General features: G+C 37.4%; 1 long non-coding RNA gene across 1 annotated transcript; it reads right to left on the reverse strand.

Annotated features, from left to right (window-relative positions):
- Positions 1-5010: 5010 nt before the first annotated feature.
- Positions 5011-10606, reverse strand: LOC133780285 (uncharacterized). The gene is made up of 3 exons (XR_009869208.1): positions 9633-10606; positions 9377-9503; positions 5011-5181 (listed from the first exon to the last, which is right to left on the reverse strand). It is a non-coding gene; the product is annotated as an uncharacterized LOC133780285 (long non-coding RNA).
- Between the last annotated feature and the right edge of the window lie 14345 nt (positions 10607-24951).

The raw sequence follows: 24951 nt of genomic DNA on the forward strand, positions 1-24951 counted from the left end.
TTCGTTCTGGTTATCATCAGTTGAGGGTCAAGGAGGGAGATATACCGAAGACCGCATTTCGTACCAGGTATGGGCATTATGAGTTTCTAGTTATGTCATTTGGGTTGACTAATGCCCCTGCTGCTTTCATGGATATGATGAACAGAGTGTTCAAGGATTATTTAGACCAGTTTGTTATCGTCTTCATCGATGATATTCTGGTATATTCTCAGACAGAGTCAGAGCATGAGCAGCATCTGAGGTTGGTTCTACAGAGATTGAGGGAACACAGATTGTTTGCGAAGTTCAAGAAGTGTGAATTCTGGTTGTCTCAGGTGTCCTTTCTTGGGCATATTGTCAGTAAGGAGGGGATTAAAGTAGATCCATCAAAGATTGAAGCAGGCAGAGATTGGCCAAGGCCAAAGAATGCTTCTGAGGTTAGAAGTTTCCTTGGATTTGCAGGGTATTACAGGAGTTTTGTGGAAGGGTTCTCAAAGATTACCACCTCATTGACCGAGCTGACACGCAAGGGTCAGAAGTTTGTGCGGTCAGACTAATGTGAGAACAGCTTCCAGGATTTGAAACAGAGGTTGATTACAACTACGGTTCTGAGTCTTCCGACAGACCAGGAGAAGTTTGTGATTTACTGTGATGCTTCTCATCAGGGTTTGGGTTGTGTTATGATGCAATCAAAGAAGGTTATAGCTTATGCTTCTCGTCAGTTGAAGGAGTATGAGAAGAGGTATCCTACTCATGACTTGGAGTTGGCAGCGGTGGTTTTTGCTTTGAAGATATGGAGGCACTATCTCTATGGAGAGAAGTGTGAGATTTATACAGACCACAAGAGCCTGAAGTACTTCTTCACCCAGAAGGACTTGAACATGAGGCAAAGGCGTTGGCTGGAATTAGTAAAAGATTATGATTGTGAGATTCTGTATCACCCAGGGAAAGCCAGCGTGGTAGCTGATGCTTTAAGCCGGAAGGGTCCGGGACATATTCATGGTATTAGGCTGATAGCCAGAGAGTTAGCTGATGATATGACCAGAGCTGGTATAGAGTTACTGGTGGGCCAGTTGGCCAATATTACGCTACAGTCTACGCTGCTAGAGAGGATTAAAGAGGGTCAGTTGGGTGATCCAGAGCTGATCAAGATTAGAGAGGATGTCTTGGCTGGAGCATCCAGAGACTGTACAGTGTCTGATTTGGGGTTGTTGAGATACAAAGGACGGATATGTGTTCCGTTAGACACTGCGTTGAGGCGGGAGATTCTGGATGAATCTCACACTACACCTTACTCTTTGCATCCAGGCACCACGAAGATGTATCAGGATGTGAGATCATTGTACTGGTGGCCAGGGATGAAGAGAGATGTAGTAGAGTACGTGGCTAAGTGCTTGACATGTCAACAGGTCAAGGCTGAGCATCAGAGGCCGGCAGGGTTACTGCAGCCTCTGGATATCCCGGAGTGGAAATGGGAAGACATCACAATGGACTTTGTGGTGGACTTGCCCAGGACGGTTGGTCAGCATGATTCCATTTGGGTGATAGTGGATCGCTACACCAAGTCAGCTCACTTTCTGCCAGTGAGGACTACCTATATCGTTGACCAGTATGCAGATCTCTATGTGAGAGAGATCGTGCGCCTCCATGGAGCTCCTAGGTCGATCGTGTCAGATCAGGACCCTACGTTTACTTCCAAGTTCTGGAAGAGTTTACAGACAGCCATGGGTACACGACTGAAGTTCAGTACAGCTTATCATCCTCAGACAGATGGGCAATCTGAGAGGACGATTCAGATATTAGAGGACATGCTGCGGGCATGTGGGCTAGACTTTGGTGGGTCGTGGAGTAAGTATCTGCCTTTGATAGAGTTCTCCTATAATAACACTTATCAGTCTACCATTGGTGTTGCACCTTATGAGATGCTATATGGTAGGAAGTGTAGATCTCCCTTTCATTGGGATGAGACAGGTGAAAGGAGATACTTAGGTCATGAGGCAGTTCAGAGGACTAGTGAGGCTATTGACAAGATTAGAGCTCGAATGCTTACTTCTCAGAGTAGACAGAAGAGCTATGCAGATCCCAAACGCAGGAACGTGGAGTTCCAGGTAGGAGACTATGTCTTCCTTAGAGTCTCGCCATGGAAAGGGGTGAGAAGGTTTGGGAAGAAAGGCAAGCTGAGTCCTAGGTTTGTAGGTCCATTTGAGATTCTGGAGAGGATTGGTCAAGTGGCTTACAGGCTAGCTTTGCCTCCGGCATTGTCGGCCGTGCATAATGTGTTCCATGTATCCGCTCTTCGGAGGTATGTATCTGATGAGAGACATGTTTTGAGTTATGAGGATCTGGAGCTTGAACCAGATCTCTCCTTTGAGGAGCAGCCTGTTCAGATACTTGATAAGAAAGATAAAGTCATCAGGAACAAAACAATACCTTTGGTTAAGGTGTTGTGGAGGAACAACAAGGTCGAGGAGGCGACCTGGGAGCTGGAGTCAGATATGCGGAGTCAGTATCCCGAGCTGTTCAGGTAAATTTCGAGGACAAAATTTCTGTAAGGAGAGGATAGTTGTAATGCCCCAGATTCCCTAATATGGTTTAATGGCCGGATTAGTAGGCCGGGAGGGCCATAACTGTTTAATTATGCCATTAAATGTGTTTATGCATGTTTATGAGAATTATATTATAATATGATGTTAAATGCATGCATGTGAGTCCACATTTGTTTACAGGGGTGTTTTGGTAATTTGGCCCGTTGAGGGTATAATTGAATATTTGTTTTCATGTTAATGATATATTGTGAGACCACATTATAATGTGGATTGGTTCGAGTATTTCGGCATGAGACGATCTTTAAACATGATTTATCGGTTTGGTCATAACAGGTTTGAGCTCGGGGCTCAGGGTGAGTCTCGGGGTGATTTTAATGATTAGAGCGTTACCGGGGATTTTAGGGTAACGGAGTATGAATTATTGGTATTTGAGGATATTGAGATTAGCGGGAATTGGGAAGCGTTAATTATGATTAACGGGATAAGTGGAAAGTACCAATTTTACCCTTAAAGTGGTTTTAGAGGCTTAAAGTGACTTAAGGGTATTATGGTCATTTGAAAGGATTTATATTACCCTTTAGTTGGCTGTAGAAGGTTATAGATTAAACAGAACAAAAACAGGGTTTCTCTTTCTCTTCCCCGTACATTACTTCCCTTCATTCTTCCTTTGGTGTTTTTGAGCTCTAGGTGGGGATTCAAGCTAGGGAATCCAAGGGCTGAGTTAGTGGACTTGGTACAACTATTGAGGAAGGTTCAAAGCTGGTTTTAAGGTGAGTTTTAGTCATTGAATTCAGGTTGTGCTCTGTTTTCCTTTTAGTTTTTAGCTCATGGTTTTTGATGTAGAAAGTGGGAATCAAGGGGAGTTTTTGTGTAGGTTTGGTTGGGATTTGATGAGGGTGAGTTATGGGTGATGTTTGGGGGCTTAATTGTGTGTTTGGAGGAGGTTTGGAGTTGATTTGAAGGGCTGGTTTGAGAGGAAAAACACAGGAGAGAATTCTGGTGCGTGCGGCCATTTGGCCTGGTCTGGGCTAGGCGCCGCGCCGCGGCTGTGGTGCGCCGCAGCCCTTGGCATCTGGCAGGGAAGGCCCCTTTCTGTTTGGGGGCGCGCCGCGGCGCAGCTGGGGAGGGTCGCGGCCCTTAAGGTCATTTTTGCCAAAAAGATGTTTTTAGCTTGGGGATTCAATCCTTAGGCCTCGGGGTTGAACCTAGTACCCGGTTGGGTGGTGTTTGATGTCTCGGAGGCTAGGTTTTGGTTTGGGAACCCTCTGTTAGCATTTTTATTGATGAATCCTATATTTTGGTTATGACCAGGTGACCGTCAAGGAATTTAAAGGTTGATCGTTCTTAGGGGTCGTTCATATAATAATTCTCACTCGTACCAGAGGTAAGAAAATAGTGTATGAATACAGTTGCACCCTGCATAGGTATATGACATGCATGGTTTGATATTAAGGCATGTTGGTTGATATATGTGGACGTGGATTGCATATTAAATGCTAGTGAACGTTGATTACCTGTTTATGGCACTGACTAGTCAGGGACCGACTCTAAAGTCGATGATCACGCATTGAATGGCTCTATGGCATTAATGCGGGACCGACCCTAAGGTCGAAGAACTTATAAGCACTTGCCTGGTCTAAGAACAGATGTTTATAGCCAAGGTATATGACCTCGGTGACTGATTGTCACATGGCTAGGGGACGTTGTCCATAGTTACGACTCTAGAGTCGGGAGGAAGGTTATGTTCGTGACCAATCGCCATGCACCTGTCCTGATCAAACTTATGAAAGAATCACTTATCAGTTAAGCCCTGGTGACCCTATCGTCACATGGCTAGAGGGAGCTATGCTCATTATTGTGACCTTTGGCTATTGTCACCTATTTGCTTGGACTGCTAATCCTGAACGATTATTATGGCTATTGTTGATATTATATCATGCGATGCTATGTTTTCTTGCTGGGCCTTGGCTCATGGGTGCTATGTGGTGCAGGTAAAGGAAAGGAGAAGCTCACCCAACCCTGAGTGGAGAGCTTGGGCGATGTTGTGTACATACTGGGCCGCTTGACAACCACGGTCAGGGAGTTCTCAGAGGGACTAAGGGTTTACCCTATTTTTGCCGCTTAGGCCGGCGGGAATTGTAAATTTGAAACAGTAGCGACTCTTTTGTATTACAAACTACTTGTAAACATTTTGAAAGGCTCATGAGCAGTTTATTTACTTAATGAATTGTATCCTTTCCTTTTTACTGGTTTTCCACCTTAACCTAATAATAACACTTAGATCACGTTTTTAACCAAAGGACTCGGGTAGCGAGTCAAATTTCCAGTTCACTGTTCACCGTAACTGTTCTGGGGTAACCAGGGCGTTACATAACTAATATTCATTAGTGTAGTTTCCGAAAATCTCGGTAAATATTGGATAAGCTTGAATTATTATTATATAACACTGTACATTATAATTAATTTTTATTGCTTTAATTCAAACCTGCTTAATTTAATATACTTAAAACACCCTTAAAATTGTACAAATATATTTTTGAGGACCGGTACAATTTAGGAAATGTATACAAAGTTGGTAAAATACATTCTTTAATTCTAAAAACTTCAACCACAAACTTTGTCTAGCATTGCTCCAAAGAAAGACATCTCAATATACCTGCACATTGCCCAAAAAAAAAGTCCTTTAATCATTAAAAACATTAGACTTGTCAAAGACTAGTTTATGAACAATCAATCAATTACAAAATGTCAGAAATAGAAGTCATGCTTACAAGTATAATGTTTGAACTGGCCACTAAAAGAGGCAAAGACGTTCCACAAAACTGATTTATTAGGGAGAGTAGACTAAGAAAAAGCAAGAGCAGCCTCATACTTAGAATAGTCTCATATCTTCAATAAAACAAATAAGCAAAACCATAAAATGAATGACCATCACCAACATAAATAACTATTCAGGGAATGACCAATCATATCTCATTCAGTTACTCCATTCAGTTAACTTTAGCAAACCAATATATATCGTTTTAAGAAAATTTTATACACCTACACAAGAAAAGACAAAAGCAGCACTGAAAATTAGATCCAGTACTAGCATTCCAAAATAAAAAACGAAAAATAACAAATTAGTAAAAAATAAAAATCAGACAAAGCTACAAATATTTGACTCAAAAGGATTTAAACTAATTAATTATTTAGGTCAATGTTTCCAAAGATAAAAAGAAAGACTCCACTTAAAAAAATCCACAACAAAAATCTCAGTCACATAAGAAAAATCTTTCGATGCCCGAAAAAGAGGCAGAGATTAGCTAAGCTACTAATTAATCCCAATCAAATATTATAAAATATAATTAGGTAAGCAAGCTATGAATTAATTGAAAATTCAAAAAATAAAGGTAGAGAATAATGTATGACATACATATTGATATGTATATTCCAACATGACATTGTTTCTATGCAAGACATACGCTAGTTAAAAGTGTACTTATAATGGAATATGAGATAATTTTGTTTTGTTGTTTGTTATATTCCTTTATATCTTCCCGTCTTAATTACACCTCATCAAATTTTTCTTTTTCCTAAAAGCCATTGAGTTTAAGCCTTTTGGCTATACTAGCGATATGAGATTCCACTACTTGTAACAGTTTCTTTTTAGGTAGTAGCCCCTCTTTGGGTCTTAATTATGTTATAAAATCATTTCATATTATATTCACATTATTTGAAGAAGAAGAAGGGGAAAAAAAGGTAAAAAAATGGAAACGAAATAAAGGGTGGAAAAGATGTTTCAAATTGATCAGTTTTGGGGTTTGATCAGTAATAGTAGTACTTTGAGGCTCAAGAGGATCAGACCAAGTAGACACAGAGGAGGTGATTCATCAGAACAGGCTCATTTGGGAATCTTTTACAATAACCATAGATAAAGCAAGTTAATAATAAATAGAAACTTATACATATAGAGAAAGAAAGTAGGAATTTGCTGCTTCTTTTTTATTTTTTATTTTAGACATCGATACCACTATTATTTTTAAAACAACTATGACATCAAAACAATCTCAAGCTAAAATGAACAAAATACATATATATACATTTACCTATTAACAAATAAGAGCAAATAAGAGCAAGGTCAGATTAAATAAAATACCTAAGACTATAATAATTACAGAAATAAAAGTAAGTAAAATGCAATATCAATAAGACAAACAATTAAATAATTTATGAACTACACTCCAAAACGACTCTTAAAAAGCAGAGTATTGACAAGATAAGACTTCACTAAATTTTGACTTGCAAAAACAAATATTCCATGACTGTTTTATATTATACCATTGGACAGAAACAATAAACCTCTAAAAGCAACTTAGGTTTGGGTTAGCAAAAATCAAACAAAGGATAAAAATAAGGATGAGGGGTTCAATTAACAAAATCAAACAACATATCCCCTAATTTACTAGCCTAGCCATCTGTCACAATCAACACCAACATGTCAAACAAATCAAACAACACACATGTTTTCATCCATATATCACTGCAACACACAAAATTCTCATAACCTACTTCACTAAGACATGCAAGTTTTCAACCTTCCGTTATCACCGCAGCACACATAATTTTCATAACCTACTTCACTACGAATGAAGATCTAAGATATTCAAACTCCACTAAAGTAATACAGTTATCATTCAAAACTGTAAAATATTGAAATTTTTTAAACTAAATCAAATACAACATACCTCTTGCAATTAGCTACCAATCCAATACTTTAAGACCAATCAAAATATTAACATATTCATTTTAACCAACATTATAAAAAAAAAGGTCAGATGTTGACATGCTCTTTTAAAAAGGTTAAAATCAACACAACAAATATATGCATACATACTTGTATATTCTTTTACAAGTCACACTTGTATCAACAACTATTATTTGTCTAATGAACTCTTTAAGGGCTTTTTTTATTTAGACATATTGTGTGTGTGTGTGTTAATAATAATGGTTTGTGTTTATATGCAATACTAGAAAGATGAATAAATGTAAGCCACAAGTTACATTAGCTTCATCATTATTCCACTTAAACTAAGCAAGCTAGTTAATTGAGGGGAGATAGAGATGAATAATAATAATAAAAAAGAAGAAGAAAGAGCTACATGAAAAAGCTGAAAAGTAATAGACATAAAATCAGCAATTGATTATGCACTCAGAATGTTACTTACTTAATTACCATTGTAATTAAATATTTACACTTACATGTTTCCGTGATTAATTTGTCTGCAGAGACAAAAAGAAGAAAAATATTGTACTACACACAATCACATGCAAACAACTTTGTAAGCAGAAAAATCTTCTTTGGTTGATTATTATTCACTAATGGTCAGAAATTTATTGGAATAGCATCAGGAATGATGAACCTAGCAAGTCCTAAATAATTAAATTGCCATAACATCATGCATGGTGGTGAGGCCAAGTGATGATTAAATTAGCAAAGAAACAATAATCCTAACATTTAATTAATTAGCGAAAAGAAGAATATATGAAATACAAAAAGTTTGACCATCATTTTCTTCAAGACTTTGGATATTAGGGGAATAAGATTTTGATAGATCAAGCAATATATATAGGTGGTCCATCATCCCTATCGAGAAGAATATTGCATAATCTTATTGAATATTCTCCTTTTTGTAGGTGAGGTAGGTATCTCTCTGTTTTCCCTACCTTTCACCTCTAAAAGAGTGAGTTAATTGGCTCTTTTTTGTATTCCCTATCAAATTTGCATTGACAATCTTTGTCAAGTAATGAATGTTTTATGTCTCTTCTAGACTTGCCACCATGAAAAATTCAATAGAAAAGTAAAAGCATGTGTGTATAGTGTACGTTGGAGAAAAAGAAAAGAAAAAGAAGAAAAGGGTCCAAAAAACACAAAGGAATTAGGATAAGCACAAAGAATACTAGTGGTTGTTATTGAAAACTCAAACATATATACATATATATATATATATATATATTTATGTATTTATATCCTTAATTTATTGAAAACCCATTTTACTTCCTTCAGACATAAGCTATATAAACTTAGTTATTAGACGCCATTCATGGAGCAACAATAAATTATAGACTCAAAATTTCCAAGTAACAGAATAGTTGGATGGTGAACTTATACCACCTGGGCTTGTACTCAGGGAGCCAAATAATTGTATGACTATGAAATGAAAGAACTCATTGTCTAATGTTCAACTACTTTTTAGTTAACTACTCTACAAGATACCAACTGCACTTTAAGATCAATGCATTTGTGTGTATATGTTGTTTTCTTGCATTCAAAAGATTTATTCAGTTTACCGAAGCCAAAAAAACATGAAAGTAACGTGCCTTGCGTTTGTTATTATGGTAAGAAGTTTAAAAAAAATCTTCCAAATTATCTTATGTACTCTTAAAAAAATTTGTTTGATTTATTCAATACAGTAGCAATTTATTGAATTCTCTTTAATGGAATTAAATAAAAACTAAGAGGGGCTTACAGAATAGAATGGAGGAAAAGGAAAGAAAGACTTGTTTTTACAACAATTCTCTGTTATCATTGACTTTTAAATAGATAAATATAAACTACGGAAACATTCTACATTTCTTTTAAGTATAAATAAAATAAAAGTCTATCATTAGTAAAGAAGTCTTATTCATCAAATTATTAGCAGCTCCTATTTTTCAGAAAATTAAACTTTCACATAACTAAACATTTGTTTAGCACGCTAGAAGTTAGCTCCTGGTGAAATGTAGTTTGATAATCATAGCATCAAACAAAACTTACAGGTTCAGAATAAACAAGAATTCACGTACAAAAAAGGAAAGGTTATCAAAGTCACCTGTGGAAGGTCTTTTTTTCATCATTTCAGCAAAACACATTCCATTTTCACCCTCATTAACATAATCTAGCTCCTCAAAGAAACGGGCTGCCCATTCATCAACCAGTCCAACAACATCTACAGAGATCTGAAATGAATTAACAGAAAGAATGGAGATTGGGAGGAAAAAATCTTTTATTAACACTACGTTCACCCCTTTGAAAGCAAGTATTTGAAGGAGCAGATTAATACTAAATCCATTACATGAGAAAACTACCTGGGGAAACTTGTGAGCAACTAGTCCCAAATTTCGTATGATGAACAAATCAACTGTTACAGTCTCAAGAACAAAGGGCCTTTGCACTTTAACAGCCACCAAATCACCATTTTCTTTCAAATATCATCAAACAGAAAAGGACAGGGGGTCCCTGAAAATGGAGGGATCAAAGGTAGAAAAGGACCAATTTCAATTCAAGCTGAGATATATGAATTCCCACCCTCCTTTCACCTGGTTGAAGTAAGCAAGTCCAGTGGTGATACATTGGAATACAATACAATAATGAAAAAGGATATAAGACCAGCTTTAAAAGACATTGTTTGGACATGGCAAGGTGAACAGATGCAGTAAGAATAATAACAACACCACCATCAACAATTTCTACATAATTCCATTCTATTTTAGTGTGCTCATTTTCTTAATGCATACACATGTTGTATTATTTGATGTTTTACTAATAATGGTATCAATTATGATGAGATTATTTGAGCACAAGAAAGCAGTAAATCTTTGGACGTTTTATTCAAAAATAAATATATATATCATCAAACAGAAAAATCAGCTATAGAAATCAAATGGAGAAAATTATAAACATGAAGTACTATCAGGTATTTGGTATGACTCAATAAATTAAAATAGTGGGTGCCACGGAACCAATAAAAACCCCTCAATAGAATCTAATCATTTTCTTGGGAAATTATGCAAGAGAAAAAAATAGAAGTTCTAGAATTAAATTGGTAGTGTTAGTTCAAAACAGAAAGACAAAAAAATCCAAATAATTAAATTGATAACTAAATTATAGTTTGGTTTTGCAATTCTCAACCTAACTTATTTATTCCCACCATCATAATTAGGATGCAAGTTAATGATATTGCAAATAAAAAAACAATAACATTTTCAAGCAAAAGTTTGTGCAACCCCTTTGGCTTCGCTATCAAGGTCCTTAGTGTAGCCAGTACTTCCAACTACAGTTAAATATTGAAAGAAATTTGAATATAAATACAAACATAAATCTAAAAGGCATTAAATAGACCTTGTTAAACTAATATTCTAGAAGCAAACACAAGTGCAAAATAAAGAAACAAACATAAGCAAATGAAAAGACAAAATAATAAATACAAATTTTGGTTATATAAATTATTAAGAAGAAAAAACTAATTTGCAGCATGTCTGTTTTAGTAGCCAGGACAGCTTTTCCCAAAGCATAACTGCTGTCTTTGTTGACAAAATTGTACAGTAATGGACAAATACACAATTGATCAAGGTCTTGGGCTTCAAGGGTAGACAAAAGTTAATTATTTTATCTCCAAAAACGATTTGTAACCACTAACCAGTAAAGTACTTATGCTATAAATATAGAGAGTGAATGTATCAGAGAGTAACAATTCCACTACAATGAAGTTTCATATAAAAGCATACCAATATGAGAAATCGATTATTAGAGTGCAAATAGCCTTTAATTGCATCATTACTAGGAAAATCAGGTGTTGCATCTCGAATTCGTATTTTCGCCTCAACAACAGTATCATTTAGTTCATTGAAAAAAAATAAAATTTCATTATAGTCCATCTATAACTTCTCAAATACAAGTATGGGATCTTTCTAAAACTAATAACAAATATATTAAATATCTCCCTGTCATGTACCTCAGGAAACAATTATCTATTAGTCTAGTTTTTTTTATCTACTACTCTAACATACACAAGACTTCTACTTCAATGTTGTTAAAGCACAACCGTTTTGGGTGGTTAACTGAAAATATTTAAGACTTGAACCAAATGCGCCGACATGCATTTTGCCCGATAATAACAAAATTCATGGAATAGTACCAATCCCTTTATTTCTTTGTATGAAATTCAAGATAACAACACAAATAGAGTTTGCATGCTATGGAGAGCTTCTATTCATGCCTTCAAATATAAATGTTCAATTAAACATAATGCATTTAAGACAGGAGTCAAAAGGTTTTACAATGCTATCTTATTTTCATATTTATGACAATGTTATAAAACTTATGCATGTATACCTCACAAAAGTCTCCGCCCATTCTTGTGCAGTGTTTGTAGTCACATGCAAACAGTTGTGATTATGTCGCTTCTCTCTTTTCTCAGGTTCCATATCCAAAGCTTGGCCAATTGCATTAGCAACGTCAGTGATGTTCCACGGGTTCACCAGAATGGCTCATGCACCTAGAGATTGTGCAGCACCAGCAAACTGCAAAATAAATCACAAGTATCAAAAGCAAGATCTATACAATCAACGATTTCACTGCTAATCTCACTAGATGGGTTTGTTATTATTGTCTTCCCCCTTCTTTGAGATGTTGCGGGAAAAGAAAAACAAAATCTCACTAGATGGGTTTGTTATTATTGTCTTCCCCCTTCTTTGAGATGTTGCAGGAAAAGAAAAACAAGTACATAAACTGCACAATCTTAACTCTCCTAATAATTTATTCTGTAGGAAAAAGATCTCATCCTTTTTTCTCATATTCTCCCCATTCAGATGTCTGCCATATAATATAAAAATAAAGCGTGAGTAGACCTGAAAGTCCCCAGAAATTACGTCCCTAAGAATCAAGATTCCTCTCTTTGAATCTTGGCATGCTACAAGCTCATAACTGACAAGATTCATACCACCCCTTAAAGATGTGACTAGTGCTACATCTGAAAAAGATAAATTGGTATTTAGATGCAAATGAGGCTGCTTGAAGACATTTCATGCGAACTTGAAATTTTTTTCCCACATAATCTGGGATTTTGTCACTACCTTAAAACAGGGCTGTTTATAATTCACTAATTTTAGTTATAGTAGCACTCTGTCTTACTTTCTCAGAGTTTCTTTGCAACAATATTCAGAGATATTTTTTATATCCAAAGAAACAGATAGCTAATATGATGTAAAAGATGAATTTTAAGATAGCTTTTTCAAACCCCAAAGGAAGTAGGGAAAGAGAGGGGGGCATGTAAGTTTACAATAAGGAAATCAAGAGAAAAAAGGAATGCGCAAAAATAAATGAACTAATGTCCTCCCTATAGCCTCCATAAGACGAAAGAGGGACAAAGATGATGAGGGTATTGAATCGGGTTCAAGCCATTAAATCTCACAGAAGAACAAACACTCACACAAATAGAGGAAAATGATTAATCCAATGATTTGAATCTATCTTCAACCTAGATATATACAGAGATCTCAAAACACAAAATAAATACACAAATATCATATTCAATATCTCTATTTTCATTCAAGATATTAACAAAAAAAACAGGTGAGAAAAAATCTTACCCATTCGTCACCCTTCAGTCCCTGTCTGTCCCTGACCTTTGCAGCAAACACAGTCGACCACCACCTGCACTGATCTAGCCCTCACCACCAAAGCACCGTATGCATCCCATCATCGTCAACCTTTAGTCCCTGCCTACGTCCCATAGTCGTCGAGCCTTAGTCCATGCCTGAGGGACAAAGTAGCTCTTGCGGCGGAGCAGAAGAGGAATCAGAGAAAATTGGTGCGAAGGAGCTTTCAGAGCTTTCAGAGCCTTTGCCTTTTACATTTGCTAAAAAAATGCTTTTACATATGCCATTTTTTTTGTTTCCCTCCCTTTTAACTTTACCCAGCCATTTTTTTTTTTGTTTCCCTCCATTTAACTTTACCGCTTTCTAACTTTACCTATTATAATACTTTTCCAATTAGCTTATAATTATGTATTATAGAAAGAGGTATTTGGTGTAAGTAAATGCATGTTTGAATATGAATGTCTTTGGACATTTTTTAATTGTGTAATACGTGAAATGCATATATGTTTCTATTTGTCTGGAAAGCTCGACCTATATGTTGTGGTCAGCAATAGCATGTGGAATGCGGACCGTTATGGATGGGCCACTCTAGGGGTGCGATATGCGCTCGTTCGACATAGATGCAGCATAAATGAATTATATGATTGTTCAAGTTTGGTTATAATTGCGAAGCAAGTTATAACTATTTTTACTTAATTGAGTTTTCTTGCTGGGTCTTGGCTCACGGATGCTATGTGATGCATGTGAAGGGAATGAAAAGTTGGATCAACCATGAGTTGGATAGTTGTAGGAGTAATGTGTACATATGCAGCATGCCTGACCGCCACGGCCGGGATTTCTCTTGAGGAACTAGGATTTTACCCTGTTTTGTCGCTTAGGACGACCACTTTTGTACTTTGTTCACATTTGTAATAAACTTATAAACTCTTTTTGGGATCCCGTGTATAAACTTAAAACTTTTTAATGAAAAGTATTACTTCTTTGACCAAAATTTTTAATACCTAACCATTAGTTAACTTTAATCACACGTTTAAGTCTAAATAACTCACTTAACGAGTTAAGCACTATTTTATACACACAGTGTAATGGTCATGGATTAGTAGGACATTACACTATCACACACCTTATTATAACATAGACAATAGATCAAAACCTTTCAAGCATCTCAGATTTGAAGATTAAACATAAACTATTACCAAAACAGAAGATTTTTTACCTTGGATGTTCTATATTTTATTTCTTTTGGTTACTTGAGCTTTTCGAACTACTCCTCGCTCTATCCTCTTAGCACCTTAACACTCATCCCAAAATCCCCATGATTAGATTCAAACAAAAGGAAGAAGAAAATTAGTGAGAAAAGAGAGTGAAGTTAGGGTTTCCAAAACCCTAATTAAACTTTGTTGACGCTGTTTTTTGTCAACTTGAGAACATAAGAGCATGGATTCAAGAATAGAGATATAATCAAATAAGTAACACTATATTTTATAGTGGTTCGGCCCCAAAAAGATGACCTACGTCCATTTAGTCACTTTTATTAATATTTAAGCTTGAAAAACCATAGTTTCCAGCGAACTTGCGTCGCCAGTTGTTCCATAGTCCTCCTTCGCTTTACATTACATAAGGACTCTGCTTACAAGAATGATCATTTGGCATTATCAACTGCCTCCCCTTATTTCTATCCCATCTCCTCTTATTTATAGTGAGGAGTTTTAGGGCTACAATTAGATCATGGGCCTAAGTTATTGGGCTTGGCCCGCAAATAATACATTACCACAAAAATAAAGTTATATTTTGATAAATGGCAACTTTGTACTCCTTTGCTAACTCTATTAGCATGGATGTTGTGTGTTGAATGAACAAAATCCTCCTGTTAGCGTGTAATGGTTTTCCTTATGCGAACAGAGGTTGAGGAATGCGGCTAAGCGACCAAATCCCTTCTGTTAGCGCTTGGTAGTTTGCTTAGTACTCTTTAAGAACAGGAAGTACTTTGTACTATGTGAGAACAGGAAGTACTTTGTGCTTCGTGAGAACAGGAAGTACTTTGTACTTCCTGAGAACAGGAACCATTTTACACTGCGTGAGAACAGGAAGGCAAAGTGTTATGTTCATCATCCCTTCATAATTGCTATTTTTTAAATGTCATAAATGCCCAAAAAATGGGTATAACATTTGCCCCCCAAGTCAGTTTTCGTGCTTTGCACAACTCTGACTTAGTTATGTGAACAATTTCCCCATTCATTTTTGGTTATGCATTTTAAAAGACATTTGAATAAAATATTCACGATCACTTCTCTAATCATTCCAAAGGCATTTTATTTGAGAGCAACTTGTTGGGCTTGTATTATGTTGCACTCCTCAAATGGGTTATAGGCCAAAAATTTTGCTAGAATTTTAGGCCCAAACTTTGCAAACCCTAAGCCCAAAGTCTTATTGTTCTCTTAGAGAGTGAACCAAGGATGCAAGAACCAGCTGTCGCCGACCCCATGCTCAAAGGACAACAACGTGGCTGAAGAACTTCCTTCTGCTAGCCGGAGTAACACTGACGTCGCCAGTGGGGGAAGAAGTGTTGTTGGAGTGGGAGGAAAGCTACCAACCCCTTCTCTTCCTTCATGCCTCTGTGTATTTTACTATGTCAACTTGCCGGAATAAAACTTGCAGTAGTCTCTCAGAATTTTTCTTGACTTGATTCGCTTACAAAATCACAGCTTGGGGTCGTAACTTTGGGGCTCATCTTGTTCTTCTAACAAACTAAGTCTACCAAATATATTTATTTGTCAACTTGAATTCTTGCTGAAAAAATCCTGAGTTGAAATGGGTCTTATTTTCCTTGTATAGACATATATGAGCAATCCATAAGTTCATTCTCTTCGCACAATGTATATAGCTTGTATCAAATAGGGACAAGCGAACTTTCTCTTGAAAAGGAGGCTCGAGCGAACACAATTTTCAGAGTTGATTCTCTTCCCTTTGAGCCTTCAATTATCTGAGTTGTCCTTGTCGAGTTTCATTGAATACCAAGTGAGAATGCTCCATTATAGCCTTTACAAATTCTATTCGCATGATGTACGTAAGCATCTGTGAGTATAATTAGTGTTCAAATTCATGTTTGCAAATAAGGTTATGTATTTTGCCCACTTTATGCGAAAATAGGTGAAGGACTACCCCCTGCTCTTCACACTCTATGGGAACGAACAGATGCCTTATTGTAATCTACCTTAGATGTATCACTTGAGGTGAGCCCTGTCGTGATCTCTATTCGCTATTCTTATATAATCATGGGCGAATAGAACCCATAATCCTTCACGGGCTCTGCTTGCTCTTCAAGCATGTGTTCTCTTCTTTTCATATTCTTGAAATAGGTTTTGCTCACTTTTTACATGATCCCCAAGGTGAGTAGACTCCATCTGAAGAACATATGGGAAAGGGCATTCTTGTGATATACACATGTATTTGAGCGAATTGGTACCCTTGCTCATCATTCTATTTTGCTGGCATAGAAAATTTGAAATCCCAGTATAATGCTAGTAGTGGTTGAAATTATTTGCTTAGCACCAATGAATGAGCAGAGGCGAACAGGAACCTAAGTAACTCCACGTTGCCTTATGCGAATAGGTCCTTATAACCCATCTAATTTGTTGCTTGTTCGCTCAATCATTGAACGATTCGAATAGAGTAATGCAAATGAACAGGGCTCTATGATTCACAACATTTACCTTTTATTCACACCATTTATAGTATAGGTGGACAAATAGGCTTTTCCTCTAAAGCTTTAGGTGAATAGGTCACATTTTTTAATATGAGAACAACCCCACCTAAGTATCGGTCCAATCCAGCTTTTATGAATAAAAATGAGTAGGTATTCCTCTTGCCAATAAGTGCATGCACACACTTAGCAACTACTACTCAATTACTCGAACAGACATCACACGTCTTTTCCTTAAGTCGAATTTGCTAGTGTCTTGTAAACAGGATGTTTGAATCAACCCATAAATGAACAGGATTATGGAACTAGCCCATAAACAAACAGGTTTCCTGAACTAACCCATAAACGAACAGGTTTTTTGAACTAACCCCAAACGAACAGGATGTTTGAACTAGCCTTTAAACGAACAGGATGCTTGAACTAGCCTTTAAACGAACAGATTTCTTGAACTAACCCATAAACAAACAGGATGCTTGAACTAACCCATTAAATGAACAGGTTGCTTGAACTCATTTTATGAGCGAGTTTCCTTGTTCTCCCCCAAGTATAGATTCTTTTGCAAGCTAGCTTATCCATGTGTTTTAGTACCTTTTCGGTTATGTTCGCCCTAGCTATACACTTATGGGAGAACAGGCCTCATATTATGTATGTGTGAATAGAATCTTACTCTTTCCTCTCATTTTCAGGTACTGGGTTTTGCTTGGTCTTTGAGGAGTCCAGTTTCTTTTACAATCCAGTTAGGCCTCTTTCTTCGAAGTGTATAGGGATCTGTTTGTCCCTATTTGCTTCTGATCTAGGACCAAGTCCATGCCTCCCAACAAATCAAGAGCGTTAAGGAAGAGGAAAAAAGTCGATTATACCAAAAAAGAGCTTGGAGAAAACTTTAGCTCGGATGGTTTTGTGACACCGAGATCTTCCTTTTCTACAAGTGACTTGTCCCATTTAATAGATAAATATGGACTCATTGGCGAGCTCGAGCTTAAAGTCCCTACTAATGATGACAAATCAGGCTCCCCACCCGACGAGTATACCGCTTAGAGTCCCATGCATTGCCAAGTAGGGACCTTCCTTCCACTCCATTCGTACTTTGTGGAAATATGTGATTGCTTTGGGATAGCTCCATTCCAACTGACACCGAACAACTACAGACTATTGGTACTGTTGCGTATTCTGTATAAAGTGTTAGATTGGCCATCCCCTAATGCTTTAGAGGTTCACTTCCTGTTCAATCTAAATTGCAACCGTGTATCAGGTTATGAAGGATTTTACCACTTGTGTAGCTACTTTGGTGGGGAAGTCCTTAGGAGTGGCGTTTCCAACCCTGGTTGCTACTTTAGTCAATACTTTTTTACCAATGCCCTCTAGTCCAAACATAGGCCATTCTGTGATATTGGTAAGTATCTGATCATTTCCCTTTCAATAGTTTTATGTTCGCTTCCTTCACGTTCAGCTTATTCTACTCACCTAACTTGTTATTTTAGGTCGTTATAGGTGACCGAATCCAACCTCTGAGATATGAGAGAGCCTTCCTCAGTTACGTTGGTTGGATGGAAAGTATAGGAATGCATCCTTCCTGATCAATGATGACAATCTATGATTGGTCGGTCTACTTGAACCACACCAGTCATAAGATCATCTATTGCCGCCTCCGGAGTTTGACTATGTTCCCTTTTTCTGAGGTTTGAGAGTCTATATGCAAGAGGTGATCAGAAGAGGTTTTTGTTGTTCGAACGAGCCTGAGTCAGTTCACTTTGAAGTTTCATCTACTTGCTCTTCCCCAAGCAGTCTTTGTTCTAGGTTGCCCAACTGTTCGGAGTTTGACTTATCACAAGTGCCTCTCCCTTCTGAAACTTTTAGTGGCATGGGAGGTCTGGGTCTATCCCCTAGAAATGAGGAACTACCCCTCCCTCATTGGTTAAATGAATACTTTCCAGAGGAAACTTGTACTGACAGTCCTTTTGGTATACTATTTTTTCTTGATCGCATTATGACATATACATTTTTTGTATCTTATCTGACCATTTTTCTTTTGGCAGGAGACATGAATGCTCGAGCTTTGTTCAGTGGCCCTGAGGTTGTAGGTGCAAGAGCTAATAATAGGAGGAAACATTTAGCGAGCAAGAATAAGGGGACCCTTGCAGAGTCTTCTTCCGTTCATTGAGGTCAAAGTCGACCTCCAGCTAGGGTTACATTGCAGGCCCCTGCTTCGACTGCTAGTGTGGTTCCCACGACCCGGTCCTTATCACCTATATTACCTTATCGTGTTCAAATGGTGGTACCTAGATTTGAAGAGGTCATCTAGAGTGACTAGATACAGGCAGAATGGTCCTTCTTTGGAGTTTGCGTCCCCAATGAGATCGTTCGCCATTCTATTACCAACACTGTTCAAGTATGGTTCTTCTCTTATTATTGTACTTGTTATCTTTCTGCTTGAATTTTTGTATTGATTTGTTTTTATCCTTCGCAGACAATGATCACCTTGATCAACCTATCTAAATCTATCGAGCAGTTGAAGAAGGATAAGGAAGATACATGTCGTGCCCTCATGTCTGAGATAGACACTGTTCGTGGTGAGAGGAACAGTTGTAAGACTGAGCTCGAGCAACTCAAAAGTTTTTCTTGTAGCAAGATCAATCAACTAAAGGCCAAGATTGACCGTCTTCAGAAGTCTCATACTATTGAGGTTGAGCAACTTAAAGCTAATGCCAAAGCTGATCGTCTTCAGGCCCTTGAAGAAGAAGAAGGAGAGATCCTAAATAACATGTTTTTTCAGGTCTGGAAACACAACCGTAGTATTGATTTAACATTTCTGAATGGCAGAGAGAAGTCCCTACTAGAGGCTTGCGAACATAGACTTGTTGATGAAGAAAACTCCTCTGTTCGTACCTCCTTAGCACAATTGGGGAATGGTGATGTTTCAAGGCCTAAAGATCTCGCTACTCGCACTTCTGCTGACCCCTTAGCTGCCTCGGGAGACCAGACCCTTGAGCCAGAGTCCTAATAGCTTAGTCTCTAGCGTGCCTTATGTTGGAGTATTTTGTACTTGCATGTCAACGAACAAACCGTTTTGCCCTTTGTTCTTGGTACGAACATATTAGTCGCCTTTTGTGAATGGTACGAACAACTTGTGTATTTTTATATCTGCATTCTCTCTTTTCATGGCTTGTGTTTGTCTCACTTTTAGGCGCAGGCGAGTAGACAAAATTTTGCCTTTGTGGGTAGAACGAACAGGACATGAGCATGCAGATTTTTGCCTTTTTGAGTAGAACGAATAGGATATGAGTATGCACATTTTTGCCTTGCGTGTTCTTACGAACGAGACATGAGCATACACATTTTTGCCTTGCGTGTTCTTACACCCCATATGCCCCCCAAGTGATTGATGAGTCTTGGTCCTTTATCACTTGATAGTAGAATTCATTTTTTGTCGCCATAGGCCAACATAATCGTTCTGTTTGTTTCATGTATATAAACATAGTCGAACACACCATGTTATGCGATCAGGTCACTAAAGGTTACTCCTCAAACTGGTAGGCAACCAGAACTGGAGGTTGTCCGTTAATTGTGATCGATCGTGGTTTGAAAGTTGTCCTCTTTCCTAACAACGATTAGGTTCTGAGGTTATCTTTCAAACTAGCAAAATTTGAAGTTACCCTTGATCAAAGTTCAAGGTTTTCTTCTCTTCTGAAAATGCTTCCGAGTTCGTGCATCACTCGGTTCGAACCTGGTTCAGCCAGGTTTAAATATTTGCTTAATAGTTACCTGTTAGTATTCAGGCCTTATTCCTAGTTAGGACCAAGATTTGATAACTTTGGTTTTTCATATTAGTTTATTAAGTTTTTTTGGAAAAACTTTGACAATCCGAGCTGATGTTCCAGCTCAGTTTTTATTTCCAAATTTCACTTTTGTACTAACCTGAAACATCAAAGCTTGATTACGTTTTTTAAACTTTCAAGTGCGTCTACTTGTTTCGTTTATTGTCACAATCACTGTGCATACTTATTTAAACATATAATTACGATGAGCTTATAACTGCTTGGATCTCATACTCCTTTATCCATAGAAGCATGATAAGTTAGAATATTACTCAAAATTTTGTTACACAAAAAATTTGTAATATTTTTCCTTTTATGCTCGGTCATCTCTATAGTTTCACATTTTTCGAAAAGTTCAAGACAACTTTTTTATTTAAAAGATATATAGATTTTTTCTGAGCTCGTGGTGTGGTTATATCCAACAATTCTTAGCTCGACTTAGAGTTATGTTTTACATAGCAATGTTAATCTTCGATGCATACAATCTTCTAGCTCGAAAATCTTTTATTCATTTGATTTTACTTTCAGCTTTTCGTTTTAATATTATGCTTTACATTTCGGGGTCAAAATATTTTGAGCATGTTATATTAAAAACTTTCCTTTATATTTGTTTATCCGTACAAATACATATATTGTATTTAAGCTCGAGTTCCAATGCATTCATGCATAGTTTACCCAATATATCCATGTCCGATCTCGTTATTTGTCAAGGTCGGACCTTACTTTCACCATGCACTCGAAAGTACTTATATGGCATGTAGGTTTAGTAGTTTAGTTATATCTTTCTTTTCTAGTCACTTTTCCTCTTCCTTGAGTAGCTCCCCAAGGTTGTGAGGTCGAAACTATCTTTTTTGCAAAATATTCCAACCTCAAACTCGACTTAACTCGAAGTAGGTTTATTTATATTCCAACTTTCTGTCGATTAGTTTTAGCTGGTTTGTTCCAAACTTATTTAGCTCGTGTCTGGTTTGTAATCCATACACTTGTAATTTGATAATCTGGTTATGTCCAGACAGCTTTATGCCCCCCATAAGTTTCGTCAACTTGAGAACATAAGAGCATGGATTCAAGAATAAAGATATAATCAAATAAATAACGCCATATTTTATAGTGGTTCGGCCCCAAAAAGATGACCTACGTCAAATTAGTCTCTTTTATTAATATTTAAGCTTGAAGGACCATAGTTTCTGGCGAACTTCCGTTGCCGATTGTTCTATAGTCCTCCTTCGCTTTACATTACATAAGGATTGTGTATACAAGAATGATCATTCGGCACTATCAATTGCCCCCCAAGTAACCAAGTTACAAGTCTTGGATTACTTTCTCCTCAGGTTTGGGCTGATTTTATAGTGTGAAATTCAAAGTTATCCTCTTTCAAGGTTATCTTCTTTTCTCAACAATCAGAATTCGAAGTTGTCCTCTCTCATGATTAATCTGAATTCAAGGTTATCTTCCTTTCTGATAACGATCAGAATTCGAAGTTGTCCTCTTTCATGATTACAACCGGGATTCAAGGTTATCTTCTTTCCTGATTGCGATCACTTTATAAAGCAACCTTTAATAGTGTTTCCTTTGAGAAGAATCTTTGTTCATAATCCTAGCAGGTTTGGTTACACTGGGTAGGCGACCAGAATACTGCTTAAGGCCTATCTTCAGTGTTCAGCTCGCGAATTGATCTCTGAGGAACATCTCCATTTATTCTCTTAACATCTCCCACCCGGCACCTTTCTCCAGCTCGTGATTTACCAAGCTATATAGAGATAATGTTAACAGAGTTTTTAAAGCATGCTTTGTCATTTTTGATCATTGTTCGTATCGTGGAAGTAATATTGGGCGAACAAGTTACTTATTTCCCTTACCCCATTAGCTTGTTAGCACCAGAGGTAAACGAACAGGGTTGGAGTATCAGTTGGTTCCTTACTAAGGCACACAAGCAAACAAACTTTGTTTGTGGCTGTCGAACAGAATTTCTCCATACCATAAGCGAGTAGGATTATCCTCCATACCTGTTTATTCTCTACGTATATCATAAATGGAATATATATACATAGTTAGGCGAACAGGCTTGTCTTTGGGTTGGTGTGGTCATGACTCCGAAGTGAGCCCTAAAATCCTCTCCTTGCCCCACCCTACTTGTGTGCGAACAGTTAGTATTCTATTCGTGTAGTCTCGTTAATCTAGTTATTTCTTGCATAGTGATAGTAGCTTTTCCTCATCCTCGATTATGCTCTCAAGGTTGCGAGGTTGAAACTATTTTGCAAAAAATTCCAACTGTATCGATTTATGAATATCTTTGGTTAATCTAGAATTCCAACATTATAATTATATCGATTTATTTTAGTTGGTTAATCCAGATTCGTTACATAGTCAAGTTCGTGCTAACAGGCTCGTCCTGTTTGTTCCATGTGTTAGCATCGTGTACATGTTATTTGAATATAACTTATTCAAGTTAGCTCGGAAGTTATCTTGATAATGTGTATCGCTAAGCTCGAAAAATAATCAGCAAATATCACATGCTTTTCCTTGGAATGCCTTTGATATATCCTGTTCGCCCCATGTGTGGATGCATGGGCGAACAAATTTCATTCAAGGATCAAACGAACAAGCACAATTTTGAGATGTCTCCAACTCTTTTTTGACCCCGAACTGATTCGAGCATAATCTTTCGAGATGTGCTCCCTTATTCTTGTTCGCCCCTTCTAAGAATGCAAGGGAGAACAGGTTTCATTAAAGGGTTATGTCAAGCTATCCCTTATTTGTACGAGTAGGGTTTTGTAGTGACCTTGAAATGGTCTCGAGCCTTATACTTCGAGCTTAGTTCCCTTATGGTCGTGCAACATGTGCTTTTAATGAACGAATAGGACCTTGAAATCCAAGTCATCTCGAATAATCCACGAAATGGCTAGTCTGATCACTGTCTCAAAAATAAGTACGGTTGATCACATAAATATATGTTGTAGTTTCAGCTCGGGTGATTACTGTCTCGGAGATGAACTATGTCCCCAACTTAGTTGCAAACAATGGTTTAGCTTGGAGACGAACTCTGTTTATGGCTCGAATGAATTTTGTGGAGTGATGACCAGCTCAGGTGTGAGTACTGGATACCGCTCACATAGCTTGCACAGAGGGGTGATTAGCTCGGACAACTTATATGAGTTGGCTCAAGGGGTACATATAAGTCAGCTTCGAAGATAAATTCTGTCTATAGCTGGAATGTCTCCGACCTCAGAATTTTCACTAATGATTTTGAAACTCTGTTCACTCCTAACAGTTTTAAAGGCATATAAGCGAGCTGACAGACCCTATTTTCCATGAAAGCGCAAATTTGACATTGGGTGTTATGAAGCTTACGAGTTAATGTCCTTGATAGCTCGTATTCGTCATCTTGGAATTGCCTGTGATATAGGGTGAACAGAATTCTTGTACATAGGCATGAGAACATGATTCTCTTAGGCATGAGAACCAGATTCTCTCAAGCAGGAGAACAGAGCTCCCTTAGGTGCGAGAACATGATTCTCTTAAGCATGAGAACAAAGCCCCCTTAGGTGCGAGAACATGATTATCTTAAGCGTGAGAACAGAGCTCCCTTAGGTGCGAGAACAAGATTCTCTTAAGCATGAGAACATAGCTTCCTTAGGTGCGAGAACATGATTCTCTTAATAGCTTGGGAGAATTTTAAACATATCTTTACATTCCTGTTCGCCTAGTATAGGCTACTATGGGCGAACAGGTTCTCTTTCCGTGTGGAAACATAGAAACGAATAGGTTCTTTACATGCTTCTGGCATGTTATTCCAATCCTTATATGGTTGCTCTTGCCCCTAGTAAAAACATAGAAGCAAGTAAAATTCCACACACTAGCCTTGTGAGGTTTTCAAGCCTTCCTAACTTCCTGTTTGCCTAGCCCACCACTCCATTATGGGGGCATATTTCTCTCTTTGGATAGCTGAGATCGCCTACTCCTTGTTCACCTTTGGAATGTATGCATGAGTTCACAACTATTTTTCGAGGATTTGTGGTTTATACTCATAGGCGATCAAGTTGCACCTTCTGTTCTCCTGTGTTGTATACAAGTGAACGAACAGGAGATCTTTTCTAGGTTTACAAGAATTTTTGTGATATCCATTGATTCCATAAATGAATAAATGTAAATAGGGTTACAAACAATGGTTTTATCACTGTTCATAACTTGAACAAGTCACCGCCATAAGTGGATGTATCCTTGAATCGCCGTGATTGCTCCACCTTGTAACTCGGAATCACTGAATTTTTAATTTTAGCATTGTGCCCTAATTTGGACGCAATTAAGTGAAATTATTTTTCACATAGATCTGGAGATGATTTCATCAAAGTCTTTATTCACAGACTTCATTAGATCAAAACTCTTTATCTTGAATCTACTCTCTCAATGAAAGCTCCAAACTGTTGACGCTGTTTTTCGTCAACTTGAGAACATAAGAGCATGGATTCAAGAATAGAGATATAATCAAATAAGTAACACTATATTTTAT

The sequence above is a fragment of the Humulus lupulus genome, chromosome 5 (genome assembly GCF_963169125.1).
Source record: "Humulus lupulus chromosome 5, drHumLupu1.1, whole genome shotgun sequence".
NCBI lineage: Eukaryota > Viridiplantae > Streptophyta > Magnoliopsida > Rosales > Cannabaceae > Humulus > Humulus lupulus.